The following is an 18,669-nucleotide window of genomic DNA, read 5'->3' on the forward strand; positions in this document are numbered from 1 at the left end:
AGTCTCCCAAATGGACTAAGGTAATGGAAAGGTATTTTGTTTGTGCGTTTACTATACCACAAAGACATTAAATTAACATTTATTGAAGGCATTGAACAGGTATTTTGGGATAATGTAATACTTTCTAGTTTTGCTTATTCTTCCTGTTTAATTAATTGCTTTATTTAAACACACTATACACTTATACTAATAGAAGAAGGTACAGAAAAGGAATGCTATCTAAATGAATCTTCTCTGGAAAAATTATCATATATGACATTGTGTTCCAGTTTAACTTTATGCTCGAATGTCTCTGAGATTTGATAGAATGATACTTTGATAATTTTAGTTTCAACTTCTTTGGTAGTTCCTCTTTTGTGTCTACTGGGGAGTACTAGCAATCCCATCATTCTTTTTTAGCCATCCATTATCTAAATGAAAATGAATCTTTAAATACCAGTTTGTGGAAGGTAGCAGTTCACATCTGAGGATATAATTTTATAAAATAATTTAAATAAAGGTTTGCAGAATGTGTTTCTGTTTCTTTCAACAAAACTTTTTGATTGCATAGTGACATGTGATATCCTTGAAACCAAGAATACTTGGTTTCTGCATAGGAATATGAAGTAGAAAAATATGAGGTGGCATGAAATCTATGAATGAAGTCTACAATTAAGCAACAAGGATATTGTAACATATTGCTTAATTTCATATTGTAATACATACATTATTAGGAATTTATATGTTTATTTTCTCGTTACTTATCAAGTATAGATAAATGTAGTTCTAGATGGTGATATTTTCATTGGTATCCTATAAGTAAATAAGTGAACTTGAGCCAGATGAACCAGATGAATAAAACTGTAATTACATATGTTCCTTGCAATGCCCACATATTCCGCTAGTGTGCAAAACCTGGCTAGTTTTGTCCAGACGGCCCTGGTTTTAGTCACAGTGAATGATGTCTATGGACACCTGAACTTTCTAGATATTCAGATAAAACTGCCTTCTAGTCGTCTGTGCCACAGGTTGGGAAACAGAGAGAGAGAGAGGGAGGGAGAGAAAGAGAGAATATGAATGAATGAATGAATGAATGAATGAATGAGTAGTGGCTTATTTCCCTCTAGAATTAAGTTTAGTAGTCTGATTTTAAGAACAAAGAAATGAGGACCTAAAGAAATAAGAAGACTTACAAAGCAACATTTCTTTGAATAATAAAATGAAACACATTTGTATCTTATCACCAAAAAGAGGTATTATTTTCAAAAGAGAATAGCAAGATCACATGAAAGAAAATATGGGAGTAGGTGAGGAGTGAGAAGGGAAGACCTTGTCAAGAACATTACAATTAGGCCGACACCTGAAAAATAACAAACATCAGCAGGTAAAAAAAAAAAGGAATAAAAATATCCAAGAATATTTTAGGAACAGCATTTGCAAATTTATTGAGAACAGGAAGAATAATTTTTAAAGAAAAATGACAGGCGCAGGGTGTCATTACCTGATATTGATAACCCAGGATGAGGATAGTATAAAGATGTGGTTGGAGAAGTAGGTAGAGGACACGTCATGTTTTCTTGGTTCTAGTCAAGCTCTCCTCTCCTCAGTTCCCATGGTGCAAGAATTACTAATATGAAGGTGTTGGATCATTTTGTTTGCCACAAGTACACTTTCTGGTTCTTTAAACTGCAGAATCAAATGACATGAGATGTGTGAAGATAGTTGGAAAATGAAAAACACTGTAACTGTATGGGATGATCTTTGCAAGAGACATAACATGTTTCAGCCATCAATGTCGGTTGGGCTTTGATACCATTCTCAAAGATCAGTTTGTTTTCACCAAGATACCATGATTTTGCCGTTAATTCACTAGAGTCTTTGATGTCACTAGGGAATTTCAAAACTAAACCTAATGTAAATGGCAAGGAAATGAAATATAGTGTCTATCATGACAAAAGTTAATATTGATTTTAGGGCAGAATAGTCTCCTCCTAGAAAGTCCTTATTACACAAAGAAGGGAGCATTACAACCTTTTGGGATAAGTAAATGTTAACTAAGAAAGCACACTGGGATGTGACTTTCTTTCAGGGAAGGCCGATTAGAAGGTCTTTGGAGCACAAATGCAGGTGTGATATGTGAGACAAGAGTTTAGATAGATTTTTCTCTTTCCACTGCATGAGTATAACCAAGGCTTAGCCACCCGCCAGAGGCGCACAACAGCTGCAGGTTTCTCCGATGTCTTCATCAAGCTGCCAACATCTGCAACTCCTTGATTCTCATCATCCATACCACTTATCTGGTTGAAGATATTTACAATTTAAATACTTGAAATGATTTATAGCTTTGTGACAGTAAAGTATTTACTTTCCTTTTATGAAAAAAATGTTGAGAAAGACAAAGACATTTCAGGAGGACCTAAGCAATAGGAACTATGAATTTCCCAATACAAAACTGATTTTAAATTGTGAGTGTAGTCTAATTTACACTAACGTCCGTGGCTCTTTCATAACATCGGAAGTTGAAGCAGTATAGAATATCTGCATAATTTTTAATTTTACTAGATTATAAACTTACTTGAACTTCTGATTCTTTTTTTAAAAAGATTTTATCTATTTATTCCTGAGAGACACAGAGAGAAAGGCAGAGACATAGGCAGAGGGAGAGGGAGAAGCAGGCTCCCTGCAGGACTCAATCCTAGGACCCTGGGATCATGACCTGAGCCAAAGGGAGACACTCAACATTGAGCCACCCTGGTGCCCCTTGAATGCCTGGTTCTTTAAGAATGTTTTGACAAAGGTGTGTGGGGAAGTGACTAACAGAATTAAGCAGACCCTTCTCTCTTTCCTGAGTTCCAGGTCCTGATTATAACAGGGAAGAACATATACGCAATAAACAAACAAGAAAAGAAACGAGTAATTAAAAGTAATCTAGGGCACTCATGATTTCAGCTCAGGTCATGATCTCAGGGTCATGAGATGGGGCCCCACCTGGACTCTGAGCTCAGTGGGGAGTCTGTTGGAGATTCTCTCTGCCTCTACCCCCACTTCCTCGCTCGCTTGCTTTCTCTCTCTCTCCCTAAAATAATAAATATATATTTTTAAAAATAATCTAAGGGTTCACAAGAGAAAAAATAAGTGGCATGATCAAAATGTGAAGTGGTGGATAAAACGAATAATATAACACATCTTGAATAGTTGGAATCAAGCTCAATATATATGGTGTGTGTGTGTGTGTGTGTGCACATGCGAGCAAGTGCACCTATGAATAAGAGAAAGAGGGGAATGGAAGGGGGTAGGGGAGAGGGAAGGAAAGAGACTTGAACAAATAACATTAAAATTTCAAAGTTATATATGTTTAAGTCATTGTGAACACCTTATGTTCTTTACCATATTCATCCTGGGAATATCTTGTAGAACATATTTCACAGACAAGCAAGATATATGGCTTTTTCTTTTCCTGTGGTTTAATCCACGTGTGAGCTTGAAACTTAAATCCCTTTAAAGATTCAGTCCCTTTGGAAATGCTAATCTCAAAAGGATTTTTATATCCTTTTTTGGTGTAAAAGCAATCATTCCTCTTTCTGTGCAATTATATACTACATTCTATTTTATTTCTATTGCATTTTTACATTAATCTTATTCTCCTAATACTCTAGTTAAGATGCTGTCCATTTACAATAACACTGTAAACACAAAGTGAAAAGTATTCTTGGAAAAGAAAAAGAATTATATTGAAGTTTTATAGGAGTCTTTCCCCCTCCCTTCTCCTTTTTTTGCTTCAAAACATTGCACTCCCGTAATGCTTTTACATTTGAGGCTAAGTCTGCAGCTGAAAAATATTGATTCTTTTATCTGCAGGATGTTCTTGGCCACAGCAGAAAGCACAAATGAATAAAAATACATGTACTTTCTTCTCCTTTCAGAAAGAGTTGCCATCTGTCCATGGCCTTTCATGATCAAGACACCAAGTCCCTTGGTTTAATGTTATATAAAACATTTTTACAGAATGGTTCCAACAAAAGATTCTGTCTCAGGAAAATAAAAGAAAGGAGACATATTTGAAATTGTTTATAATGATGCGTGCTATCAAATATTTACTAAGTGGCTTCTAAAATCTAAGCACTATGTTAGAATCTGAATATCAAATGGGCAGAAGTGTGCCTGTTCCATAATTTCTCAAAACATCCACTCTAGTGAGATTAGGAAGGATAATATGCAACACCCTTTTTGAACTTGGCCACAGTAACTTCTTGCAAGATACATCCAGGAAGGATAAGAAACAAAAGCAAAAATGAACTATTGGGACTTCATCAAGATAAGAAGCTTTTGCACAGCAAAGGATACAGTCAACAAAACTAAAAGACAACCTACAGAATGGGAGAAGATATTTGCAAATAACATATCAGATAAAGGGCTAGTTTCCAAAATCTATAAACTTATTAAACTCAACAGCAAAGAAACAAACAATCCAATCATGAAATGGGCAAAAGACATGAAGAGAAATCTCACAGAGGAAGACATAGACATGGCCAACATGCACATGAGAAAATGCTCCGCATCACTGGCCATCAGGGAAATACAAATCAAAACCACAATGAGATACCACCTCACATTTTCATTCAGTGAGAATGGGGAAAATTAACAAGGCAGGAAACAACAAATGTTGGAGAGGATGCGGAGAAAAGGGAACCCTCTTACACTGTTGGTGGGAATGTGAACTGGTGCAGCCACTCTGGAAAACTGTGTGGAGGTTCCTCAAAGAGTTAAAAATAGACCTGCCCTACGACCCAGCAATTGCACTGTTAGGGATTTACCCCGAAGATTCAGATGCAATGAAACGCCGGGGCACCTGCACCCCGATGTTTCTAGCAGCAATGTCCACAATAGCCAAACTGTGGAAGGAGCCTCGGTGCCCATCGAAAGATGAATGGATAAAGAAGATGTGGTTTATGTATACAATGGAATATTACTCAGCCATTAGAAACAACAAATACCCACCATTTGCTTTAACGTGGATGGAACTGGAGGGTATTATGCTGAGTGAAGTAAGTCAATCAGAGAAGGACAAACAGTGTATGTTCTCATTCATTTGGGGAATATGAACAATAGTGAAAGGGAATATAAGGGAAGGGAGAAGAAATGTGTGGGAAATATCAGAAAGGGAGACAGAACATAAAGACTCCTAACTCTGGGAAACAAACTAGGGGTGGTGGAGGGGGAGGAGGGCGGGGGGTGGGGGTGAATGGGTGACGGGCACTGAGGGGGACACTTGACGGGATGAGCACTGGGTGTTATTCTGTATGTTGGTAAATTGAACACCAATAAAAATTAATTTATTAAAAAATAAAAAATAAATAATAAATAATAAAAAAGGAAGGATAATACGTAGAAAAAGCCCTGGTATTTTCAGAAATTGCTAATGGACAGGCATGGTGGAGTAAAGAGAATCTTAATCCAAATATCTAGATACCCAGATTCTAGGTTCAGTTACTACCAATTAAATTCTCAAATGTAAAATAAAGTTGAAAACACTTACCTTATAGTACTTTCCAGTGACCTAAGTAAGTAAATGCTATGACAAGACTGTTGTAGATATTTTGCTTCTTTTTTATCGCTTATTTTATTATATACATTTTTAAGATTTTATTTATTTATTCATGAGAGACACAGAGGCAGAGACATAGGCAGAGAGAAAAGCAAGCTCCACGCAGGAAGCCCAATGAAGGACTCCCTTCCGGGACTCCAGGATCACACCCCGGGGAAGAAGGCAGACGCTCAACTGTTGAGCTACCCAGGTGTCCCATTACTATAGTTTTGTTATTATTATTCCATATCATAATATTACTGTCTTTAATATTTCCAGGTACATAATAATCATAGATAGATATATATAAATTCATTGAACAAAATACTCAAAAACAGTTACAATGATTAAATATAGTTTCTTTTTGTACTTAGAGGTTATTGGGGACTCATTGTTTAATATCTAGGGATATTTTCTTAAACTGTATCAGGTAGTACTGCTTCCTACAGGCTATTAAATTTCCTTACACATTAAACAAAGTAAATTGTTTATTGGAATTTTTTTTTTTAATGTATCCCACTGTTAAAAAGTAAGATACAGGGATGCCGGTGGCTCACTGGTTGAGTGTGTCTGCCTTTGGGTCAGGGCATGATCCTGGGATCCTGGGACTGAGTCATCTCCCCCCACCCCCAGCATTGGGCTCCCAGAGGGCAGGCTGCTTCTCCTTCTGCCTATGACTCTACCTCTTTCCTCCTGTCTCCCATGGATAAATAAATAAAATCTTTTAAAAAGTAAGATACATTAGATTTTGATATATTCTTGATTTTATTTTGTGAGACTTTTGACATTGTTGGCCCAATGGCTATTAAATTCTGAATTATTTAGCTAACGACCAAGACGTTAAAGATTTATAAGGGATTAGTCAAATAAATTGGGAGGGAACCTCTTCAGAATGAATTAAATGTGAAGGCTGCAATAGCATAGTAAGATTATCATTGCTGCTAATAATTTTTCTTCCATGTCTGTCTTAAGATTTTGTACTCAGTTTACTCGGGGAAATGGAGAAAAGAAAAGGGGGAATACTGGAAGGACAAGAAAAAAGAAAGATTTGGTTTAGTTTTGCTTTCTCTCTCTCTTTATAAGAAGTGTTAAGAATGTCTATTTAGAATTAAGCTAGAAATATCTAAGCACAAATTTCTTTTTTATTTTACTTTATTTTTTCGAAGCACAGATCTCTTTGACAACCAGCCAAGTATCTCTCAGGCAAGCCATGGTTTACTTCTGAAAAATTCTCTCAGGTACCCAAGTGGTCTTGGCTAAGAAAAAATGGTTCTCTCACAGGTAGCAATTATTTTTAAAAATGTGTGTGTGTGTGTGTGTCCACAAACAAGGCCATTGGATGGGCTAACTTGTAAGTGAATAGTTTGTCTCATTTTAAAGATACTCTATAACAAAGTGCATGAGAGAAAAAAAGCTTCTGTGACAAAATAATTGTACAAACAATAATCATACTTTCCATATGTAGGCAATGTTTAATGTCAATAAGATAAGAATTGTATCTCACATAATTCATTAGCATATTTAATTCCCATTTCAAAAAATTAAATGATTTAGAGATAACATGTTCACCCTTAGTTTTGAAAAGCAAGATTAAAGTGGGTGTCCTAGACTACGGCTAGAATAAGAATTATTTAACATCATTTAGTAAGACCCCTTCTTTTGCTTCTGATTTAGCATTTACATGCTTCATTATATTTATATCACCAACAAAACTAAGAGGTATAACAAACATATTTATCCATTTTTATGCATATAAGAAATTAATTGGTTTGTTATAATCAGTTTTCAAAGATCAGAACAAATGTCATCTCCTTGATAGTCTTCCCTTAACTGCCCAACTTCACATGATCCCATTATCCTCTAAATTTTCATAGCAAAATATAGTTACATATACTATTACTTTCCTCTACTGACTGTACCCATCATGAATAAATATACCTTTTTTTTTAGCAACTCATCACATGTAAGGCATCACTTTAAGTAAACAACTGTATTCACTCATTTGATCTTCCTAATAGTCAATATTAGTATCTCCAATTTACAAATAAGGAAGTCAAAGCTGAGAAACAGTTAAATAGTTTGTGAAAATTACTCTAGCACTATGTGGGAGAACCAGAATTAAAACACAAACCATGCTTTTTTATATACCTCATTCTGTCTCATACGAAGAAAGAATATCATTTGCATCTACATAACACTTAGAAGGTATAACATAATACTTTGAGAATACTAGCTTCTAAGTAAATGCCTATTGAATGAATAAATAAATGAACAGGACTTCAAATAAAGAGAAAAAATCATTTTCAAAGAGTAAAGATGGAAGCAGGTCAACTTGATCTTAGTGCAATCAATGTTTTAAAAGTATAAAAATAAAATTCAGAGATGGTCTTAATATTCTATTTTCATTAGTAAAGATATATATCTAGATAAACAACATAATGCACTTTAATGTAAGAAAAAGATTAAATATAAATATAGAAAAATAATGCTTTAGAATTTACTAGGGCATAGACAATTATAAAAAGGTAAAAGTTCTAGCACAAATCATGTGAACTACAGAAAGAATGGATAACTTTAATGAAACACATATCATGTACTTAGACAGAACTTAAGAAATTTTTAAAAAATGATTATTTCATATAATTTTACACCTCTATTTTCTCCATTGTCAAGATCTGGGTATCATTCAAAAATACATATCCAACCTATAGCTCAAAAACTAAACAAAGCAATATGTAAATAAGTATTTGCTGAATTTATTAATGATCATGTTACCTTATCTCTAAAAACAATAAAACAAAAGGTACTTTAGGAATGTAGCAATATATTCAGTCCTGTGTCACACAAGAAAGATATCACTGGGCAAATATTACAACTGTATCTTTAAATTTTCTATTCTATGAAATTTAAAATGCCTACTTGCATACACAACACAGCTATCTGAAACACACTTAAAATATGCATACAGGATTTGGTAAAGGAAGAGCACAACTGATTAAAAATGTGATGTTTGTGGAGGAGCAATGTAGATGAAATGCAAATTTTAAAATATTAATTTTTCTGATCATGCTCAGTTAGCAAAAGATGTGAACAGGCTCCAAATTGTGAGAAAGGGACATGCATCTTAAATATATTGTAGAAAGATTACCTGAACTGAGATTAGTTCTAATAAACAGAACCAAGCTGGCAAGAGACCACATAATTTATAGCAGTTAGTAGCATAGCTCCAGGGTCCTATGCACATATTACACAAGTACCAACCCACCCAAATACTTGGCTTTCTGACTTTGGGAAAACAAAAACCAAAACAAACAAACAAACAAAACAAACAAATACCTTCTAGAAATCTCGGTAGCTTCCTCTGTAACATGGGGGTCATAGATATGCCTTCCTCATTTGCTTGTGTAAATTTTAAAAGCAGTTAAGCAGTTATCATGCCTATTAATCAGCATCAGTTTCTCCTATTTTGTTTTGAAGTGCATTAAAAATAATGTCAAGCAGTAAGCAATGGTTATGCAAGAAAAATAGGGAAGGGCTTGGCTCTCAGATTAAACAAAAAGAGTATTTGCCTACAATGAGACAATTTAAATCACTTATAAAATAAGAATACTGAAATAATTTTGAGCCAAATACCTGGTAGCAATCCAATATGAGGAATTCCATTATTCTAGAGAAACTACAAATGTCTAGAAGTCAGTAACACAAAACAACACTTTGAAAAAAGAATTTAATTTTAGAAATCATAACCTTTGTTTTCAAAATTAAGATCAGATTGCACATATATAAAACACACACCTATATATATGCAAAGTAATAAATGTATATATGTATATACATATACATACATACACACACAGAGAAAAAGACATTGATTTACATATATGAGTGTGTGTGTGTGCATATATATATTTGAGTGTGTGTGTGTGTGTGTGTATTTATACCCCAACTCCGTGAAGGGAGTTTACTTCTCCAAGATATTGTGCTGGATTGATTTGATCTTATGGTGGGACCCTTGGCTTCAGGATTGGCTTTGTAAACTATTTAGAAAATGAGATATTGACAAATGTGATGCAAGTAGAGGCTTGGAATGTGTTTAGAACCTTGGGTTTTCCCTCTGAAGTTGCTGTCTTCTACATAAGAACTTCCTCCCTGCCCCTTACGCTATGGATACAAAATGAGCACGTGTAGAGTGGGCCTGAACCCAATCTGCCAATTCTAGCCAGACTCCACTGCTAGAAGAAGAAACAAAGACCAACAAACCCCATCCAACTGACAGATTCACAAAACAGAAAAAATGATGGGTACTTAAAGCTACTGAATTATGAAGCACTTTTTAATGAAACAATAGCGAGTAATAAGTAAGCACTACTTAATTATAAAGCAATGTTCAATAAATACATTATAATTTGTTTATACTAGAGAATGCATGTCCTCTATATATCGGCATGAATGAGCTTTGAGTGTTTTATTATTTCTGTTTGGTGAAAGAAATTCTGCAAATATGTAAATAATGTTTCCAATGTAAAATGATAATGAATAAATATTAGACATAAAGTTTTATCAATATAAAGGGACTGCACTGTTAGGGATTTACCCCGAAGATTCAGATGCAATGAAACGCCGGGGCACCTGCACCCCGATGTTTCTAGCAGCCATGTCCACAATAGCCAAACTGTGGAAGGAGCCTCGGTGCCCATCGAAAGATGAATGGATAAAGAAGATGTGGTCTATGTATACAATGGAATATTACTCAGCCATTAGAAACAACAAATACCCACCATTTGCTTCAACGTGGATGGAACTGGAGGGTATTATGCTGAGTGAAGTAAGTCAATCGGAGAAGGACAAACAGTGTATGTTCTCACTTATTTGGGGAATATGAATAATAGTGAAGGGGAATATAAGGGAAGGGAGAAGAAATGTGTGGGAGATATCAGAAAGGGACACAGAACATAAAGACTTCTAACTCTGGGAAATGAACTAGGGGTGGTGGAAGGGGAGGAGGGCGGGGGGTGGGGGTGAATGGGTGACGGGCACGGAGGGGGACACTTGACGGGATGAGCACTGGGTGTTATTCTGTATGTTGGTAAATTGAACACCAATAAAAATTAATTTATAAAAAAAAAAAAGAATGCAAAAAAAAAAATAAAGGGACTTCTAACATTTCCTCAAATAGAAAATATTTATTGTAAAAAGTTACATATTATACACATGCAAAATATGCCCACAGCATGAAGATAATATATGCATTCTTCTTTGAACCTCTATAATGCATTAAATCACTAAGTCATTTCTTTCAGTAAGAATCCTAAAGAGCCCTTTGACAAGACATCACCACTCCAAAAACATTCCACCAAACTTTGATTAAAACTTGTGTTTAAAAAACCTTCATACTTAAAACTAGATAGAATATTTTCATGTGCTTGCTTTGATTTTTCTCTCTCAGGTTATGTATCTTCAAGGAATTGTTGCTATAATTTAGCTTCTTAATAATCTATCACAGAACAAATTTTAGAAAAAGAGGTTTAGTGAACACTATTTTATTATCTTTGTCTTGAAACAGTAACTATAACTTTTCACATTTCTCACATTATAAACCTCTCAATTAAATACAAAGGCATTTGACAGATAATAAAGTAAGTGTTATATTAATTTTCAGTAAAGACTAAGTAGTCATTATAAATAAAATCAAGATACTTGCTGAACTTGAAAGGGCTTTCTCTTCATAGAAGGATAGCTTGTTAATTACTTTTCCATGTTTTTCAAATTAGGAATAGTTCTTCCAGACACTCAAAATATCCACTGGACAAGACTACACAGTGTGAAGAATTAATACAAATGTAAAAGACAGGTAGAACCATTTAGATTTACTTGCGGTGTTTCTATAGTGTCCCTAAACTTGCTGTGTGCATTTCAAAGTGTCACGGTCATTTGAATAAAAGGAAAAAAAAAAACATTTCATTGTGTGTGTTTTTGAGGACCATGGAGATCATTAGTTTAACTACAGTAATTTTTAGTAATTTCACTAGAATTATTTCTTTTCAGTATTGGGAAATGTCAGGAAATTCACATTTAACTATTTAAGAAGTTTCAGTTTATAAAGGGTGCTATTTTCTTTCTTTTTTTCTCAAAGATATTCACCATACATCAGTAATTATGGGTGAGTAACCATAATTTATAACTATGATGCATTTTGAGAATGAGATCTCTTCTGCTCTTTGTTAGATATGGTTAATTTTCTGGCTATTATCTGATTATATAATTCAAAAAACCACTTAAGTCTGAAAACACCTATTCTACTACCTCATGATAATTTTATTGTTAGTTAGAAAACAGGTCAAGATTTGGGGTATTTTTTTTCCTCCTTTTAGTTTTGGACACATCTTTCTACTTATATAAGTCTTTATTTTTTTTTTGTCACAGTTTAGTAACAATAGACCTCACATAACACGATGACATTAAAAGCTTTTAGGAACTACTCTGTGTTTTCTTTATATAAATATTCTTAGCTATACTAATCTACAAAAAAACAAGTGATTAACAAAATAATTTCTGGAAAATGAGGATGTCAAAAAGGATAAACTGATATATATATATATATATATATATATATATATATATATATATATTAGGCATTTCAGAGAAAAATGACTCCTGAATTATTCTGGATTTGTGAAATGTACATTGAGATTCAAATGCCTCATTTTCCCCCAATGGATCTTTCCACTCATAGAATCATCAGTCTTCACCAATTGCTCTTAGTAGGGTTCTCATTTTTCTGACCCCTCCTGGATTTCTTTTCAGATTTTTCCCATTCTGTTTCAAAAGCATGGATATACAAGACGAAATTGGGAGAAGAAAGAATAAGAAGGCTTATGTAAAATTCTCACACAGAAGTACAAAATAATTTATATTTGACAAGATATGAAATATACTAGTAGTTCAGAAAATCTGCTATGTGAGCTGTCAAAACAACACAAATGTCCAATTTATTTTATGGCTCTGTAAACTCATTTCTTTTCACACAAGAAAAAATCTAATAGTAATAAAGAGTAAAGCTTAGAAAAGCTAGTAGCTCCTCCAAAGGGAAAACTTTATTAATAGCAAATCAGACTGTGCCCTCTTTATTCTATGACCATTTTAATCACCCTGCTCTTCAAAGTAACTAATTCATCCTCACCTATAATTAATAATTGTTTGGCATACCTCCAGAACTAACTTATTCTTACTCATTAAACTCACACTAGTTATTCTGGCCCACAAATGATCTCAATGAACTTTCATGACACTTCTGTTTGTTAACACAAGATAAAGTATTTAATTATATGTGCCTTGAGTTTTTGCACAGACCATAAACAACAGAGCCAAACCTCGAAATCCTTTCTGTAACCAGCTCTTGTTTTAGTCTTTCTGCTTATTTGATCTTGATTGTGGATTACTTATATGCTGTGTTTTTTATGCTATCTGACCCTATCAATAAATATACTTCAATAATAGATGCAGACTCCTTAGAACCATCTTGATCAGCTAGACATTTACTTTATGTTCAGAAAAGAGGCATTCATTTCTAGATCTCTAGCCATCATCTCATCTTGTTTCACTGAATGATTTTAAAGTAAAAACAATGGCCTTTTTTTTCCTTCATGGGCCTTTGGGGGTTTCTATTGTACTGCTGAATGGAGATAATACTTATAAATTGTAAATTATTTAAACAAGGTATTGTGATATATTAAAAAATCAATTACAACAAAATTAGTGTTGAATAAATTGAAATAATACAAATAAAAAATGATGTGTTTTTATGAATACCAGAAGTTTAGTCATGCCAGTATGAGATATGATAGAATATATACGTATACCATTACATAAAGTCTAAATGTTTGTTGATTGAATAATTGGAAAGTCTAACAGTTTGAAGTAGCCTATTATGCCAGGCTATAAATTAGGCATACTTTCAAGTTTAAATGCTAGCACATTTATTTTAAAAAAATGTTCAATACTATCAATAGTGTTAATATTATCATGCCAAAAAATCCAAACCATGAGTAGAGATCTGTTGAATTAGTTGAATCTGAGAGGCACTGAAAAATTTTACATGCAGGCAAATATAAACCAAGTTCAAAGCAATGATAAAAACAAAACCAGAATCTTGAACGGTTTTTTGTATCCTTAACTCATTCATTTATACATTCTTTAAACAGATAATTCTCAGGGATAAGCACTAATAAATGAGCTAGAAAAGGTATGCAGTGCTGTATAAACTATCTATAAGACCTCAATTATGATTAATTCCAGGCTGGTGCAGGAGAAATTTAATGGTTGATGAGAACCAATTGTTAAATTTAAGAAAATTTTCATGCTAGTTAATAAACAAAACAATTGTTAAATATTATGTAAATTTGAAACTAAAATATATATAAAATAAAGTAGTCCATACTCAAAACATGTCACTACCTATTTATTTACCACATTTTCTATTATATATGGATTTTGAGATTTTTTTGCATCTATTGTATCTACAGATGCAAGGTAGAAAATATATAAGTGGAAATATTATACAACGGTGTGCTATTGCACATATATTTCCTTTAAATTCAGTCATATGTTGCTATCCTACAACTGACCATGGTGAAATACTGAAACCATGCATGCTAAGTAATAAATTCCATAATGCAACAGTTGTTCCCCACCACTAAAATAACTAAAATCACAAATGAAAGGAGAATATTACTAACAACCTTACAGAAATAAAAGGAAGACTGGGGGTGAGGCAAGATGGCAGAAGAGTAGTCACCTGTCCCCACCTACTTACCCAGATAACTTTCAAATCATCCTGAAAACCTACGAATTCAACCTGAGATTTAAAGAGAGAACAGCTGGAATGCTACAGAGAGAAGAGTTTGCACTTCTAACAAGGTAGGAAAGACGGAAAAATAATAATAAATAAATAAATAAATAAATAAATAAATAAATAAATAAATAAATAAATAGGTCGGAGAGCCCCCGCCTCCCCAAGGCAGGCTAGCGCCAGGTGGCAAAAAGCCTCTAGGACAGGAAAACCCAGTCTCAGAGAAGCAGGAACTTTAAAAATTCACACCAGATTCTTCCCCGGCGGGAAAGGCACTCAGAGGGAACTCGGGCACCGCAGGAGGGGCAGTGGAGCCCCCAGGTACCCGAGGTCACTAACAGAGGAAGTGCGCCCTGGGGAGAGCGTGCCACACCTTGGGCGAGCTCGGTAAAGGGCTGGAGCGGGCGCCCTGTGGGGCTCCGGGAGCTGCTCAGGTGGTGGCTCTGCAGGAGGGGGCTGAGCGGCCCCGGGAGCACGATTCCAGCAGCACAGGCCCCAGAGCCCAGGGCTCCGGGGGACACAGCCAGGATCCTGTGCTCCCCGTGGGTTGGCAGGAGCATCCTCGCTGTGGCAGGTCAGTGCCCCCTGCTCCCGGAGCATTCAGGCCCATATGGACTGGGAGACTGCGGTAGTTACTGCGGGAGCTGACTACAGGGCTGGAGAGCTGACCACTGCCAGTGTTGTTCTCCCTCCTGATGTCACCCTGTGCCTGGGATGGAGTGGGGCTGCCAGGGGACAGGGGCCTCCCAGGATAAACAGCTCCCACTGAACTGTGCACCTGGCAGGGGGCAGGGCAGCTCCCCCAGGTGCACAAACCTGAGAATCAGCACAGCAAGCCCCTCCCCCAGAAGACCAGCTGGAAGGACAGTGGAAGAGTAAGTTCTTGACCAAGCAGCGCTGGAAAGCACCAGGGGAAGTAGAGGGATTTACAGTATATAGAACCAGAGGATACCCCTGCTTGCTTTTTTGTTTGTTTGTTTGTTTTGTTTTGTTTGTTTCCTTTTCTCTCTCTCTCTTTTTTTCTTCCTCTTTCTAGTACAAGTCGTTTTTAGCCTCTCTGCACTGAGCAAAATGACTAGAAAGAAGAACTCACTAGAATCAGAAAAAATACTCTCTGCTACAGAGTTACAGAATTTGGATTACAATTCAATGTCAGAAAGCCAACTCAGAAGCACAATTATAAAGCTACTGGTGGCTCTGGAAAAAAGCATAAAGGATTCAAGAGACTTCGAGACTGCAAAATGTAGATCTAATCAGGCCGAAATTAAAAATCAATTAAATGAGATGCAATCCAAACTGGAGGTCCTAACAATGAGGGTTAATGAGGTAGAAGAATGAGAGAGTGACATAGAAGACAAGTTGATAGCAAGGAAGGAAGCTGAGGAAAAAAGAGCAAAACAACTACAAGACCATGAGGAAAGGTTAAGGGAAATAAATGACAGCCTCAGAAGGAAAAATGTACGTTTAATTGGGGTTCCAGAGGGCACCAAAAGGGACAGAGGACCAGAAAGTGTATTTGAAAAAATCACAGCTGAGAATTTCCCTAACTTGGAGAGGGAAACAGGCATTCAGATCCAGGAGTTAGAGAAGTCTCCCCCAAAATCAATAAAAAATAAAAACCATTCAACACCTCAACATTTAATAGTGAAACTTGCAAATTTCAAAGATAAAGAGATCTTTAAAGCAGCAAGAGACAAGAGATCCCTAACTTATACAGGGAGAAATATTAGATTAACATCAGACCTCTCCACAGAGACCTGGCAAGCCAGAAAGGGCTGGCAGGATATATTCAGGTCCTAAATGAGAAGAACATGCAGCCAAGAATACTTTATCCAGCGAGACTCTCATTCAGAATAGACGGAGGGATAAAGAGCGTCCAAGATAGGCAGAAACTGAAAGAATATGTGACCACCAAACCAGCTCTGCAAAAAATTTTAAGGGGGACTCTATAAAAGAAAGAGGATGCCCAAAGAAATAATCCACCAAAACAGGGACTGACTAGGTATTATGATGACACTAAATGCATATCTTTCAATAGTAACTCTGAATGTGAATGGGCTTAATGATCTCATCAAATGATGCAGGGTTTCAGACTGGATAAAAAAAGCAAGACCCATCTATTTGCTGTCTACAAGAGACTTATTTTAGATCTAAGGATACCTACAGCCTGAAAATGGAAGGTTGGAAAATCATGTACCATTCAAATGGTCCTCAAAAGAAAGCAGGGGTAGCCATCCTTATATCAGATAAATTAAGATTTATCCCAAAGACTGTAGTAAGAGATGAAGAGGGACACTATATCATACTTAAAGGGTTTATTCAACAAGAGGACCTAACAATCATGAATATTTATGCACCTAATGTGGGAGCTGCCAAGTATATCAATTATTAATAACCAAAGTGAAGACATACTTAGATAATCATACACTTATACTGGGAGACTTCAACACTACACTTTCTGCAAATGACAGATATTCTAAGCACAACATCTCCAAAGAAACAAGAGCTTTAAATGATACACTGGACCAGATGTATTTCACAGATATTTACAGAACTTTACATCCAAATGCAACTGAATACACGTTTTTCTCAAGTGCACATGGAACTTTCTCCAGAATAGACCACATACTGGGTCACAAATCAGGTCTTAACCAATACCAAAAGATTGGGATTGTCCCCTGCATATTTTCAGACCATAATGCATTGAAACTAGAACTCAATCACAAGAAAAATTTGGAAGAAATTCAAACACGTGGATGTTAAAGAGCATCCTGCTAAAAGATGAAAGGGTCAACCAGGAAATTAGAGAAGAATTAGAGAAGAATTAAAAAGATTCATGGAAGCTAATGAGAATGAAGATACAACCGTTCAAAATCTTTGGGATACAGCAAAAGTGGTCCTGAGAGGGAAATACATCATAATACAAGCATCCCTAAAAAAAAAAAAAAACTGGAAAAAAACTGAAATACACAAGCTTGTACCTAAAGGAACTAGAGAAAGAACAACAAATAAAACCTACACCCAGCAGAAGAAGAGAGTTTAAAAAGATTCGAGCAGAACTCAATGAAATAGAGACCAGAAGAACTGTGGAGCAGATCAACAAAACCAAGAGTTGGTTCTTTGAAAGAATTAATAAGATAGATAAATGATTAGCCAGCCTTATTAAAAACAAAAGAGAAAATACTCTAATTAATAAAATCATGAATGAAAAAGGAGAGATCACAACCAATACCAAGGAAATACAAATAATTTTAAAAACATATTATGAGCAGCTATACACCAAAAACATAGGCATTCTAGAAGAAATGGACACATTTCTGGAAAATCGCAAACTACCAAAACTGGAACAAGAAGAAATAGAAAACCTGAACAAGCCGATAACCAGGGAGGAAGTTGAAGCAGTCATCAAAAACCTCCCAAGACTCAAAAGTCCAGGGCCAAATGGCTTCCCAGGAGAATTCTATTAAACATTTATTTTTTTAAAGATTTTATTTATTCATTCATGAGAGAGAGAGACACACACAGAGAGAGAGAAAGAGAGAGAGAGAGAGAGAGAGAGGCAGAGACACAGACAGAGGGAGAAGCAGGCTCCATGCAGGGAGCCTGATGTGGGACTCAATCCCCGGTCCCCAGGATCAGGTCCTAGACTGAAGGTGGTGCTAAACTGCTGAGCCCCCCGGGCTGCCCTATCAAACGTTTAAAGAAGAAACAATACCTATTCTACTAAAGCTGTCCCAAAAGATAGAAAGGGATGGAATACTTCCAAACTCATTCTATGAGGCCAGCATCACCTTAATTCCAAAACCAAAGACCCCCCAAAAAGAAGAATTATAGACCAAAATCCCTGATGAACACAGATGCAAAAATTCTCAACAAGTACTAGCCAATAGGATCCAACAGTACAGTAGGAGCATTATTCACCATGACCAAGTGGGATTTATCCCCGGGATGCAAGGCTGGTTCAACACTTGTAAAGTAATCAATGTGATAGATCATATCAATAAAAGAAAAAACAAGAACCATATGCTCTTCTCAATAGATGCAGAGAAAACATTTGACAAAATACAGCATCCATTCCTGATCAAAACTCTTCAGAGTGTAGGGATAGAGGGAACATTCCTCAGCATCTTAAAAGCCATCTACGAAAAGCCCACAGCAAATATCATTCTCAATGGGGAGACACTGGGAACCTTTCCGCTAAGATCAGGAACAAGACAGGGATGTCCACTCTCACCACTGCTGTTCCACATAGTACTGG

This window comes from Nyctereutes procyonoides, unplaced genomic scaffold (genome assembly GCF_905146905.1).
Source record: "Nyctereutes procyonoides isolate TBG_1078 unplaced genomic scaffold, NYPRO_anot_genome, whole genome shotgun sequence".
In the NCBI taxonomy this organism is placed as follows: domain Eukaryota; kingdom Metazoa; phylum Chordata; class Mammalia; order Carnivora; family Canidae; genus Nyctereutes; species Nyctereutes procyonoides.